This window comes from Macaca fascicularis, chromosome 16, assembly GCF_037993035.2.
Source record: "Macaca fascicularis isolate 582-1 chromosome 16, T2T-MFA8v1.1".
Taxonomy (NCBI): Eukaryota; Metazoa; Chordata; class Mammalia; order Primates; family Cercopithecidae; genus Macaca; species Macaca fascicularis.
In genome coordinates, this window is record NC_088390.1 from 26,493,266 (window position 1) to 26,507,154 (window position 13,889).

Sequence of the window (13,889 nt, forward strand, 5' to 3'; positions counted from 1 at the left end):
CTTCTTGAGGGGAAAGCTGTAACTCTGTGAGATGATTTCACAGAACACAAAGAAGTTTCTCAGAAAGCTTCTTTCTCTTTGTTATCGGAGGATATTTCCTTTGGCCCTATAGTCTACAAAGGGAAAGGAAATATCTGTTCTCAGATTCCACAGAAATAAGGCTAGAAAAGAGATCCAAGAAATACAGATGTAACTCTGGGAGATGAATCAACAGAACACTAAGCAGTTTCTCAGAAAGCTTCTTTCCAGATTTCATCGGAGGATATTTCCTTTTTCACCATAGCCCTCTATGGGCTTCCAAATATCACTTTGCCAATTCCACAAGAACTGTCTTAGCGAAAGGCTTCTTGAGGGGAAGCTGTAACTCTGTGAGATGATTGCACAGAACACAAAGAAGTTTCTCAGAAAGCTTCTTTCTCTTTGTTATCGCAGGATATTTCCCTTGGCCCTATAGTCTTCAAAGGGATCCGAATTATCTGTTCTCAGATTCCACAGAAAAAAGTCTAGCAAAGAGATCCACGAAATACAGATATAACTCTGTGAGATGAATTAACAGAACACTAAGCAGTTTCTCAGAAAGCTTCTTTCCAGATTTCATCGGAGGATATTTCCTTTTTCACCATAGCCCTCTATGGGCTTCCAAATATCACTTTGCCAATTCCACAAGAACTGTCTTAGCCAAAGGCTTCTTGAGGGGAAAGCTGTAACTCTGTGAGATGATTGCACAGAACACAAAGAAGTTTCTCAGAAAGCTTCTTTCTCTTACTTATCGGAGGATATTTCCTTTGGCCCTATAGTCTACAAAGGGAAAGGAAATATCTGTTCTCAGATTCCACAGAAATAAGGCTAGCAAAGAGATCCAAGAAATACAGATGTAACTCTGTGAGATGAATTAACAGAACACTAAGCAGTTTCTCAGAAAGCTTCTTTCCAGATTTCATCGGAGGATATTTCCTTTTTCACCATAGCCCTCTAAGGGCTTCCAAATATCACTTTGCCAATTCCACAAGAACTGTCTTAGCGAAAGGCTTCTTGAGGGGAAAGCTGTAACTCTGTGAGATGATTTCACAGAACACAAAGAAGTTTCTCAGAAAGCTTCTTTCTCTTTGTTATCGGAGGATATTTCCTTTGGCCCTATAGTCTACAAAGGGAAAGGAAATATCTGTTCTCAGATTCCACAGAAATAAGGCTAGAAAAGAGATCCAAGAAATACAGATGTAACTCTGGGAGATGAATCAACAGAACACTAAGCAGTTTCTCAGAAAGCTTCTTTCCAGATTTCATCGGAGGATATTTCCTTTTTCACCATAGCCCTCTATGGGCTTCCAAATATCACTTTGCCAATTCCACAAGAACTGTCTTAGCGAAAGGCTTCTTGAGGGGAAGCTGTAACTCTGTGAGATGATTTCACAGAACACAAAGAAGTTTCTCAGAAAGCTTCTTTCTCTTTGTTATCGCAGGATATTTCCCTTGGCCCTATAGTCTTCAAAGGGATCCGAATTATCTGTTCTCAGATTCCACAGAAATAAGGCTAGCAAAGAGATCCACGAAATACAGATATAACTCTGTGAGATGAATTAACAGAACACTAAGCAGTTTCTCGGAAAGATTCTTTCCAGATTTCATCGGAGGATATTTCCTTTTTCACCATAGCCCTCTATGGGCTTCCAAATATCACTTTGCCAATTCCACAAGAACTGTCTTAGCGAAAGGCTTCTTGAGGGGAAAGCTGTAACTCTGTGAGATGATTGCACAGAACACAAAGAAGTTTCTCAGAAAGCTTCTTTCTCTTTGTTATCGCAGGATATTTCCCTTGGCCCTATAGTCTTCAAAGGGATCCGAATTATCTGTTCTCAGATTCCACAGAAAAAAGGTTAGCAAAGAGATCCACGAAATACAGATATAACTCTGTGAGATGAATTAACAGAACACTAAGCAGTTTCTCAGAAAGCTTCTTTCCAGATTTCATCGCAGGATATTTCCTTTTTTACCTTAGCCCTCTATGGGCTTCAAAATATCACGTTGCCAATTCCACAAGAACTGTCTTAGCCAAAGGCTTCTTGAGGGGAAAGCTGTAACTCTGTGAGATGATTTCACAGAACACAAAGAAGTTTCTCAGAAAGCTTCTTTCTCTTTGTTAATGGCGAGTATTTCCTTTGGCCCTATAGTCTTCAAAGGGATCCGAAATATCTGTTGTCAGATTCCACAGAAATAAGGCTGGCAAAGAGATCCACGAAATTCAGATGTAACTCTGTGTGATGAATTAACAGAACACTAAGCAGTTTCTCAGAAAGCTTCTTTCCAGATTTCATGGGAGGATATTTCCTTTTTCACCATAGCCCTCTGTGGGCTTCCAAATATCACTTTGCCAATTCCACAAGAACTGTCTTAGCGAAAGGCTTCTTGAGGGGAAAACTGTACCTCTGTGAGATGATTTCACAGAACACAAAGAAGTTTCTCAGAAAGCTTCTTTCTCTTTGTTATCGGAGGATATATCCTTTGGCCCTATAGTCTTCAAAGGGATCCGAAATATCTATTCTCAGATTCCACAGAAATAAGGCTAGCAAAGAGATGCACGAAATACAGATGAAACTCTGTGAGATGAATTAACAGAACACTAAGTAATTTCTCAGAAAGCTTCTTTCCAGATTTCATCAGAGGATAGTTCCTTTTTCACCATAGCCCTCTATGGGCTTCCAAATATCACTTTGCCAATTCCACAAGAACGGTCTTAGTGAAAGGCATCTTGTGCGGAAAGCTGTAACTCTGTGAGATGATTTCACAGAACACAAAGAAGTTTCTCAGAAATCTTCTTTCTCTTTGTTATCGGAGGATATATCCTTTGGCCCTATAGTCTTCAAAGGGATCCGAATTATCTGTTCTCAGATTCCACAGAAATAAGGCTAGCAACGAGATCCACGAAATACAGATGTTACTCTGGGAGATGAATTAACAGAACACTAAGCAGTTTCTCAGAAAGCTTCTTTCCAGATTTCATCGGAGGATATTTCCTTTTCTCGATAGCCCTCTATGGGCTTCCAAATATCACTAGGCCAATTCCACAAGAACTGTCTTAGCGAAAGGCTTCTTGAGGGGACAGCTGTAACTCTGTGAGATGATTTCACAGAACACAAAGAAGTTTCTCAGAAAGCTTCTTTCTCTTTGTTATCGGAGGATATTTCCTTTGGCCCTATAGTCTTCAAAGGGATCCGAAATATCTGTTGTCAGATTCCACAGAAATAAGGCTAGCATAGAGATACATGAAATACAGATGTAAGTCTGTGAGATGAATTAACAGAACACTAAGCAGTTTCTCAGAAAGCTTCTTTCCAGATTTCATTGGAGGATATTTCCTTTTTAACACAGCCCTCTCTGGGCTTCTAAATATCACTTTGCCAATTCCACAAGAACTGTGTTAGCGAAAGGCTCTTTGAGGGGAAAGCTGTAACTCTGTGAGATGATTTCACAGAACACAAAGGAGTTTCTCAGAAAGCTTCTTTCTTTTTGTTATCGGAGGATATTTCCTTTGGCCCTATAGTCTTCAAAGGGAAAGGAAATATCTGTTCTCAGATTCCACAGAAATAAGGCTATCAAAGAGATCCAAGAAATACAGATATAACTCTGGGAGATGAATTAACGGAACACTAAGCAGTTTCTCAGAAAGCTTCTTTCCAGATTTCATCGGAGGATATTTCCTTTTTCACCATAGCCCTCTATGGGCTTCCAAATATCACTATGCCAATTCCACAAGAACTGTCTTAGCGAAAGGCTTCTTGAGGGGAAAGCTGTAACTCTGAGATGATTTCACAGAACACTAAGAAGTTTTTCAGAAAGCTTCTTTCTCTTTGTTATCGGAGGATATTTCCATTGGCCCTATAGTCTTCAAAGGGAAAGGAAATATCTGTTCTCGGATTCCACAGAAATAAGGCTAGCAAAGAGATGCACGAAATACAGATGTAACTCTGTGAGATGAATTAACAGAAAACTAAGCAGTTTCTCAGAAAGCTTCTTTCCTGATTTCATGGGAGGATATTTCCTTTTTCACCATAGCCCTCTATGGGCTTAAAAATATCACTTTGCCAATTCCACAAGAACTGTCTTAGTGAAAGTCTTCTTGAGGGGAAAGCTGTAACGCTGTGAGATGATTTCACAGAACACAAAGAAGTTTCTCAGAAAGCTTCTTTCTCTTTGTCATCGCAGGATATTTCCCTTGGTCCAATAGTCTTCAAAGGGTTCCGAATTATCTGTTCTCAGATTCCTCAGAAATAAGGCTAGCAAAGAGATCCACGAAATACAGATGTAACTCTGTGAGATGAATTAACAGAACACTAAGCAGTTTCTCAGAAAGCTTCTTTCCAGACTTCATCGCAGGATATTTCCTTTTTCACCATAGCCCTCTATGGGCTTCCAAATATCACTTTGCCAATTCCACAAGAACTGTCTTAGCGAAAGGCTTCTTGAGGGGAAAGCTGCAAATCTGTGAGATGATTTCACGGAACACAAAGAAGTTTCTCAGAAAGCTTCTTTCTCTTTGTTATCGGTGCATATTTTCTTTGGCCCTATAGTCTTCAAAGGGAAAGGAATTATGTTTTCTCAGATCCCACAGAAATAAGGCTAGCAAAGAGATCCACGAAATACAGATGTAACTCTGGGAGATGAATTAACAGAACACTAAGCATTTTCTCAGAAAGCTTCTTTCCAGATTTCATCGAAGGATATTTCCTTTTTCACCACAACCCTCTATGGGCTTCCAAATATCACTTTGCCAATTCCACAAGAACTGTCTTAGCGAAAGGCTTCTTGAGGGGAAAGCTGTAACTCTGTGAGATGATTTCACAGAACACAAAGAAGTGTCTCAGAAAGCTTCTTTCTCTTTATTATCGGAGGATATTTCCTTTGGCCCTATAGTCTTCAAAGGGATCCGAAATATCTGTTCTCAGATTCCACAGAAATAAGGCTAGCAAAGAGATCCAAGAAATACAGATGTAACTCTGTGAGATGAATTAACAGAACACTAAGCAGTTTCTCAGAAAGCTTCTTTCCAGATTTCATCTGAGGATATTTCCGTTTTCACTTTAGCCCTCTATGGGCTTCCAAATATCTCTCTGCCAATTCCACAAGAACTGTCTTAGCGAAAGGCTTCTTGAGGGGAAAGCTGTAACTCTGTGAGATGATTTCACAGAACACTAAGAAGTTTCTCAGAAAGCTTCTTTCTCCTTGTTATCGGATGATATTTCCCTTAGCCTTATAGTCTTCAAAGGGAAAGGAAATATGTTTTCTCAGATTCCACAGAAATAAGGCTAGCAAAGAGATCCACGAAATACAGATGTAACACTGTGAGATGAATTAACAGAACACTAAGCAGTTTCTCAGAAAGCTTCTTTCCAGATTTCATCGGAGGATATTTCCTTTTTCACCACAACTCTCTATGGGCTTCCAAATATCAGTTTGCTAATTCCACAAGAACTGTCTTAGCGAAAGGCTTCTTGAGGGGAATCTGTAACTCTGTGAGATGATTTCAGAGAACACAAAGAAGTTTCTCAGAAAGCTTCTTTCTCTTTGTTATCGGAGGATATTTCCTTTGGCCCTATAGTCTTCAACGGGATCCGAAATATCTGTTGTCAGATTCCACAGAAATAAGGCTAGCAAAGAGATCCAAGAAATACAGATGTAACTCTGGGAGATGAATTAACGGAACACTAAGCAGTTTCTCAGAAAGCTTCTTCCCAGATTTCATCGGAGGATATTTCCTTTTTCACCATAGCCCTGTATGGGCTTCCAAATATCACTTTGGCAATTCCACAAGAACTGTCTTAGCGAAAGGCTTCTTGAGGGGAAAGCTGTAACTCTGTGAGATGATTTCACAGAACACAAAGAAGTTTCTCAGAAAGCTTCTTTCTCTTTGTTATCGGAGGATATTTCCTTTGGCCCTATAGTCTTCAAAGGGATCCGAAATATCTGTTCTCAGATTCCACAAAAATAAGGCTAGCAAAGAGATCCACGAAATACAGATGTAACTCTGTGAGATGAATTAACAAAACACTAAGCAGTTTCTCAGAAAGCGTCTTTCCAGATTTCATCTGAGGATATTCCCTTTTTCACCATAGCCCTCTAAGGGCTTCCAAATATCACTTTGCCAATTCCACAAGAACTGTCTTAGCGAAAGGCTTCTTGAGGGGAAAGCTGTAACTCTGTGAGATGATTTCACAGAACACAAAGAAGTTTCTCAGAAAGCTTCTTTCTCTTTGTTATCGGAGGATATTTCCTTTGGCCCTATAGTCTTCAAAGGGAAAGGAAATATCTGTTCTCAGATTCCACAGAAATAAGGCTAGCAAAGAGATCCAAGAAATACAGATATAACTCTGTGAGATGAATTAACAGAACACTAAGCAGTTTCTCAGAAAGCTTCTTTCCAGATTTCATCGCAGGATATTTCCTTTTTTACCTTAGCCCTCTATGGGCTTCAAAATATCACGTTGCCAATTCCACAAGAACTGTCTTAGCCAAAGGCTTCTTGAGGGGAAAGCTGTAACTCTGTGAGATGATTTCACAGAACACAAAGAAGTTTCTCAGAAAGCTTCTTTCTCTTTGTTAATGGCGAGTATTTCCTTTGGCCCTATAGTCTTCAAAGGGATCCGAAATATCTGTTGTCAGATTCCACAGAAATAAGGCTGGCAAAGAGATCCCCGAAATTCAGATGTAACTCTGTGTGATGAATTAACAGAACACTAAGCAGTTTCTCAGAAAGCTTCTTTCCAGATTTCATGGGAGGATATTTCCTTTTTCACCATAGCCCTCTGTGGGCTTCCAAATATCACTTTGCCAATTCCACAAGAACTGTCTTAGCGAAAGGCTTCTTGAGGGGAAAACTGTACCTCTGTGAGATGATTTCACAGAACACAAAGAAGTTTCTCAGAAAGCTTCTTTCTCTTTGTTATCGGAGGATATTTCCTTTGGCCCTATAGTCTTCAAAGGGATCCGAAATATCTGTTGTCAGATTCCACAGAAATAAGGCTAGCATAGAGATCCATGAAATACAGATGTAAGTCTGTGAGATGAATTAACAGAACACTAAGCAGTTTCTCAGAAAGCTTCTTTCCAGATTTCATTGGAGGATATTTCCTTTTTAACAGAGCCCTCTCTGGGCTTCTAAATATCACTTTGCCAATTCCACAAGAACTGTGTTAGCGAAAGGCTCTTTGAGGGGAAAGCTGTAACTCTGTGAGATGATTTCACAGAACACAAAGGAGTTTCTCAGAAAGCTTCTTTCTTTTTGTTATCGGAGGATATTTCCTTTGGCCCTATAGTCTTCAAAGGGAAAGGAAATATCTGTTCTCAGATTCCACAGAAATAAGGCTATCAAAGAGATCCAAGAAATACAGATATAACTCTGGGAGATGAATTAACGGAACACTAAGCAGTTTCTCAGAAAGCTTCTTTCCAGATTTCATCGGAGGATATTTCCTTTTTCACCATAGCCCTCTATGGGCTTCCAAATATCACTATGCCAATTCCACAAGAACTGTCTTAGCGAAAGGCTTCTTGAGGGGAAAGCTGTAACTCTGAGATGATTTCACAGAACACTAAGAAGTTTTTCAGAAAGCTTCTTTCTCTTTGTTATCGGAGGATATTTCCATTGGCCCTATAGTCTTCAAAGGGAAAGGAAATATCTGTTCTCGGATTCCACAGAAATAAGGCTAGCAAAGAGATCCACGAAATACAGATATAACTCTGTGAGATGAATTAACAGAACACTAAGCAGTTTCTCAGAAAGCTTCTTTCCAGATTTCATCGGAGGATATTTCCTTTTTCATCATAGCCCTCTATGGGCTTCCAAATATCACTTTGCCAATTCCACAAGAACTGTCTTAGCGAAAGGCTTCTTGAGGGGAAAGCTGTAACTCTGTGAGATGATTGCACAGAACACAAAGAAGTTTCTCAGAAAGCTTCTTTCTCTTTGTTATCGCAGGATATTTCCCTTGGCCCTATAGTCTTCAAAGGGATCCGAATTATCTGTTCTCAGATTCCACAGAAAAAAGGCTAGCAAAGAGATCCACGAAATACAGATATAACTCTGTGAGATGAATTAACAGAACACTAAGCAGTTTCTCAGAAAGCTTCTTTCCAGATTTCATCGCAGGATATTTCCTTTTTTACCTTAGCCCTCTATGGGCTTCAAAATATCACGTTGCCAATTCCACAAGAACTGTCTTAGCCAAAGGCTTCTTGAGGGGAAAGCTGTAACTCTGTGAGATGATTTCACAGAACACAAAGAAGTTTCTCAGAAAGCTTCTTTCTCTTTGTTAATGGCGAGTATTTCCTTTGGCCCTATAGTCTTCAAAGGGATCCGAAATATCTGTTGTCAGATTCCACAGAAATAAGGCTGGCAAAGAGATCCACGAAATTCAGATGTAACTCTGTGTGATGAATTAACAGAACACTAAGCAGTTTCTCAGAAAGCTTCTTTCCAGATTTCATGGGAGGATATTTCCTTTTTCACCATAGCCCTCTAAGGGCTTCCAAATATCACTTTGCCAATTCCACAAGAACTGTCTTAGCGAAAGGCTTCTTGAGGGGAAAACTGTACCTCTGTGAGATGATTTCACAGAACACAAAGAAGTTTCTCAGAAAGCTTCTTTCTCTTTGTTATCGGAGGATATTTCCTTTGGCCCTATAGTCTACAAAGGGAAAGGAAATATCTGTTCTCAGATTCCACAGAAATAAGGCTAGCAAAGAGATCCAAGAAATACAGATGTAACTCTGGGAGATGAATCAACAGAACACTAAGCAGTTTCTCAGAAAGCTTCTTTCCAGATTTCATGGGAGGATATTTCCTTTTTCACCATAGCCCTCTATGGGCTTCCAAATATCACTTTGCCAATTCCACAAGAACTGTCTTAGCGAAAGGCTTCTTGAGGGGAAGCTGTAACTCTGTGAGATGATTGCACAGAACACAAAGAAGTTTCTCAGAAAGCTTCTTTCTCTTTGTTATCGCAGGATATTTCCCTTGGCCCTATAGTCTTCAAAGGGATCCGAATGATCTGTTCTCAGATTCCACAGAAAAAAGTCTAGCAAAGAGATCCACGAAATACAGATATAACTCTGTGAGATGAATTAACAGAACACTAAGCAGTTTCTCAGAAAGCTTCTTTCCAGATTTCATCGGAGGATATTTCCTTTTTCACCATAGCCCTCTATGGGCTTCCAAATATCACTTTGCCAATTCCACAAGAACTGTCTTAGCCAAAGGCTTCTTGAGGGGAAAGCTGTAACTCTGTGAGATGATTGCACAGAACACAAAGAAGTTTCTCAGAAAGCTTCTTTCTCTTACTTATCGGAGGATATTTCCTTTGGCCCTATAGTCTACAAAGGGAAAGGAAATATCTGTTCTCAGATTCCACAGAAATAAGGCTAGCAAAGAGATCCAAGAAATACAGATGTAACTCTGTGAGATGAATTAACAGAACACTAAGCAGTTTCTCAGAAAGCTTCTTTCCAGATTTCATCGGAGGATATTTCCTTTTTCACCATAGCCCTCTAAGGGCTTCCAAATATCACTTTGCCAATTCCACAAGAACTGTCTTAGCGAAAGGCTTCTTGAGGGGAAAGCTGTAACTCTGTGAGATGATTTCACAGAACACAAAGAAGTTTCTCAGAAAGCTTCTTTCTCTTTGTTATCGGAGGATATTTCCTTTGGCCCTATAGTCTACAAAGGGAAAGGAAATATCTGTTCTCAGATTCCACAGAAATAAGGCTAGAAAAGAGATCCAAGAAATACAGATGTAACTCTGGGAGATGAATCAACAGAACACTAAGCAGTTTCTCAGAAAGCTTCTTTCCAGATTTCATCGGAGGATATTTCCTTTTTCACCATAGCGCTCTATGGGCTTCCAAATATCACTTTGCCAATTCCACAAGAACTGTCTTAGCGAAAGGCTTCTTGAGGGGAAGCTGTAACTCTGTGAGATGATTTCACAGAACACAAAGAAGTTTCTCAGAAAGCTTCTTTCTCTTTGTTATCGCAGGATATTTCCCTTGGCCCTATAGTCTTCAAAGGGATCCGAATTATCTGTTCTCAGATTCCACAGAAATAAGGCTAGCAAAGAGATCCACGAAATACAGATATAACTCTGTGAGATGAATTAACAGAACACTAAGCAGTTTCTCGGAAAGATTCTTTCCAGATTTCATCGGAGGATATTTCCTTTTTCACCATAGCCCTCTATGGGCTTCCAAATATCACTTTGCCAATTCCACAAGAACTGTCTTAGCGAAAGGCTTCTTGAGGGGAAAGCTGTAACTCTGTGAGATGATTGCACAGAACACAAAGAAGTTTCTCAGAAAGCTTCTTTCTCTTTGTTATCGCAGGATATTTCCCTTGGCCCTATAGTCTTCAAAGGGATCCGAATTATCTGTTCTCAGATTCCACAGAAAAAAGGTTAGCAAAGAGATCCACGAAATACAGATATAACTCTGTGAGATGAATTAACAGAACACTAAGCAGTTTCTCAGAAAGCTTCTTTCCAGATTTCATCGCAGGATATTTCCTTTTTTACCTTAGCCCTCTATGGGCTTCAAAATATCACGTTGCCAATTCCACAAGAACTGTCTTAGCCAAAGGCTTCTTGAGGGGAAAGCTGTAACTCTGTGAGATGATTTCACAGAACACAAAGAAGTTTCTCAGAAAGCTTCTTTCTCTTTGTTAATGGCGAGTATTTCCTTTGGCCCTATAGTCTTCAAAGGGATCCGAAATATCTGTTGTCAGATTCCACAGAAATAAGGCTGGCAAAGAGATCCACGAAATTCAGATGTAACTCTGTGTGATGAATTAACAGAACACTAAGCAGTTTCTCAGAAAGCTTCTTTCCAGATTTCATGGGAGGATATTTCCTTTTTCACCATAGCCCTCTGTGGGCTTCCAAATATCACTTTGCCAATTCCACAAGAACTGTCTTAGCGAAAGGCTTCTTGAGGGGAAAACTGTACCTCTGTGAGATGATTTCACAGAACACAAAGAAGTTTCTCAGAAAGCTTCTTTCTCTTTGTTATCGGAGGATATATCCTTTGGCCCTATAGTCTTCAAAGGGATCCGAAATATCTATTCTCAGATTCCACAGAAATAAGGCTAGCAAAGAGATGCACGAAATACAGATGAAACTCTGTGAGATGAATTAACAGAACACTAAGTAATTTCTCAGAAAGCTTCTTTCCAGATTTCATCAGAGGATAGTTCCTTTTTCACCATAGCCCTCTATGGGCTTCCAAATATCACTTTGCCAATTCCACAAGAACGGTCTTAGTGAAAGGCATCTTGTGCGGAAAGCTGTAACTCTGTGAGATGATTTCACAGAACACAAAGAAGTTTCTCAGAAATCTTCTTTCTCTTTGTTATCGGAGGATATATCCTTTGGCCCTATAGTCTTCAAAGGGATCCGAATTATCTGTTCTCAGATTCCACAGAAATAAGGCTAGCAACGAGATCCACGAAATACAGATGTTACTCTGGGAGATGAATTAACAGAACACTAAGCAGTTTCTCAGAAAGCTTCTTTCCAGATTTCATCGGAGGATATTTCCTTTTCTCGATAGCCCTCTATGGGCTTCCAAATATCACTAGGCCAATTCCACAAGAACTGTCTTAGCGAAAGGCTTCTTGAGGGGACAGCTGTAACTCTGTGAGATGATTTCACAGAACACAAAGAAGTTTCTCAGAAAGCTTCTTTCTCTTTGTTATCGGAGGATATTTCCTTTGGCCCTATAGTCTTCAAAGGGATCCGAAATATCTGTTGTCAGATTCCACAGAAATAAGGCTAGCATAGAGATACATGAAATACAGATGTAAGTCTGTGAGATGAATTAACAGAACACTAAGCAGTTTCTCAGAAAGCTTCTTTCCAGATTTCATTGGAGGATATTTCCTTTTTAACACAGCCCTCTCTGGGCTTCTAAATATCACTTTGCCAATTCCACAAGAACTGTGTTAGCGAAAGGCTCTTTGAGGGGAAAGCTGTAACTCTGTGAGATGATTTCACAGAACACAAAGGAGTTTCTCAGAAAGCTTCTTTCTTTTTGTTATCGGAGGATATTTCCTTTGGCCCTATAGTCTTCAAAGGGAAAGGAAATATCTGTTCTCAGATTCCACAGAAATAAGGCTATCAAAGAGATCCAAGAAATACAGATATAACTCTGGGAGATGAATTAACGGAACACTAAGCAGTTTCTCAGAAAGCTTCTTTCCAGATTTCATCGGAGGATATTTCCTTTTTCACCATAGCCCTCTATGGGCTTCCAAATATCACTATGCCAATTCCACAAGAACTGTCTTAGCGAAAGGCTTCTTGAGGGGAAAGCTGTAACTCTGAGATGATTTCACAGAACACTAAGAAGTTTTTCAGAAAGCTTCTTTCTCTTTGTTATCGGAGGATATTTCCATTGGCCCTATAGTCTTCAAAGGGAAAGGAAATATCTGTTCTCGGATTCCACAGAAATAAGGCTAGCAAAGAGATGCACGAAATACAGATGTAACTCTGTGAGATGAATTAACAGAAAACTAAGCAGTTTCTCAGAAAGCTTCTTTCCTGATTTCATGGGAGGATATTTCCTTTTTCACCATAGCCCTCTATGGGCTTAAAAATATCACTTTGCCAATTCCACAAGAACTGTCTTAGTGAAAGTCTTCTTGAGGGGAAAGCTGTAACGCTGTGAGATGATTTCACAGAACACAAAGAAGTTTCTCAGAAAGCTTCTTTCTCTTTGTCATCGCAGGATATTTCCCTTGGTCCAATAGTCTTCAAAGGGTTCCGAATTATCTGTTCTCAGATTCCTCAGAAATAAGGCTAGCAAAGAGATCCACGAAATACAGATGTAACTCTGGGAGATGAATTAACAGAACACTAAGCATTTTCTCAGAAAGCTTCTTTCCAGATTTCATCGAAGGATATTTCCTTTTTCACCACAACCCTCTATGGGCTTCCAAATATCACTTTGCCAATTCCACAAGAACTGTCTTAGCGAAAGGCTTCTTGAGGGGAAAGCTGTAACTCTGTGAGATGATTTCACAGAACACAAAGAAGTGTCTCAGAAAGCTTCTTTCTCTTTATTATCGGAGGATATTTCCTTTGGCCCTATAGTCTTCAAAGGGATCCGAAATATCTGTTCTCAGATTCCACAGAAATAAGGCTAGCAAAGAGATCCAAGAAATACAGATGTAACTCTGTGAGATGAATTAACAGAACACTAAGCAGTTTCTCAGAAAGCTTCTTTCCAGATTTCATCTGAGGATATTTCCTTTTTCACCATAGCCCTCTATGGGCTTCCAAATATCACTTTGCCAATTCCACAAGAACTGACTTAGTGAAAGGCATCTTGAGGGGAAAGCTGTAACTCTGTGAGATGATTTCACAGAACACAAAGAAGTTTCTCAGAAAGCTTCTTTCTCTTTGTTATCGGAGGATATTTCCTTTGGCCCTATAGTCTTCAAAGGGATCCGAAATATCTGTTCTCAGATTCCACAAAAATAAGGCTAGGAAAGAGATCCACGAAATACAGATGTAACTCTGTGAGATGAATTAACAGAACACTAAGCAGTTTCTCAGAAAGCTTCTTTCCAGATTTCATCGGAGGATATTTCCTTTTCTCGATAGCCCTCTATGGGCTTCCAAATATCACTAGGCCAATTCCACAAGAACTGTCTTAGCGAAAGGCTTCTTGAGAGGACAGCTGTAACTCTGTGAGATGATTTCACAGAACACAAAGAAGTTTCTCAGAAAGCTTCTTTCTCTTTGTTATCGGAGGATATTTCCTTTGGCCCTATAGTCTTCAAAGGGATCCGAAATATCTGTTGTCAGATTCCACAGAAATAAGGCTAGCATAGAGATCCATGAAATACA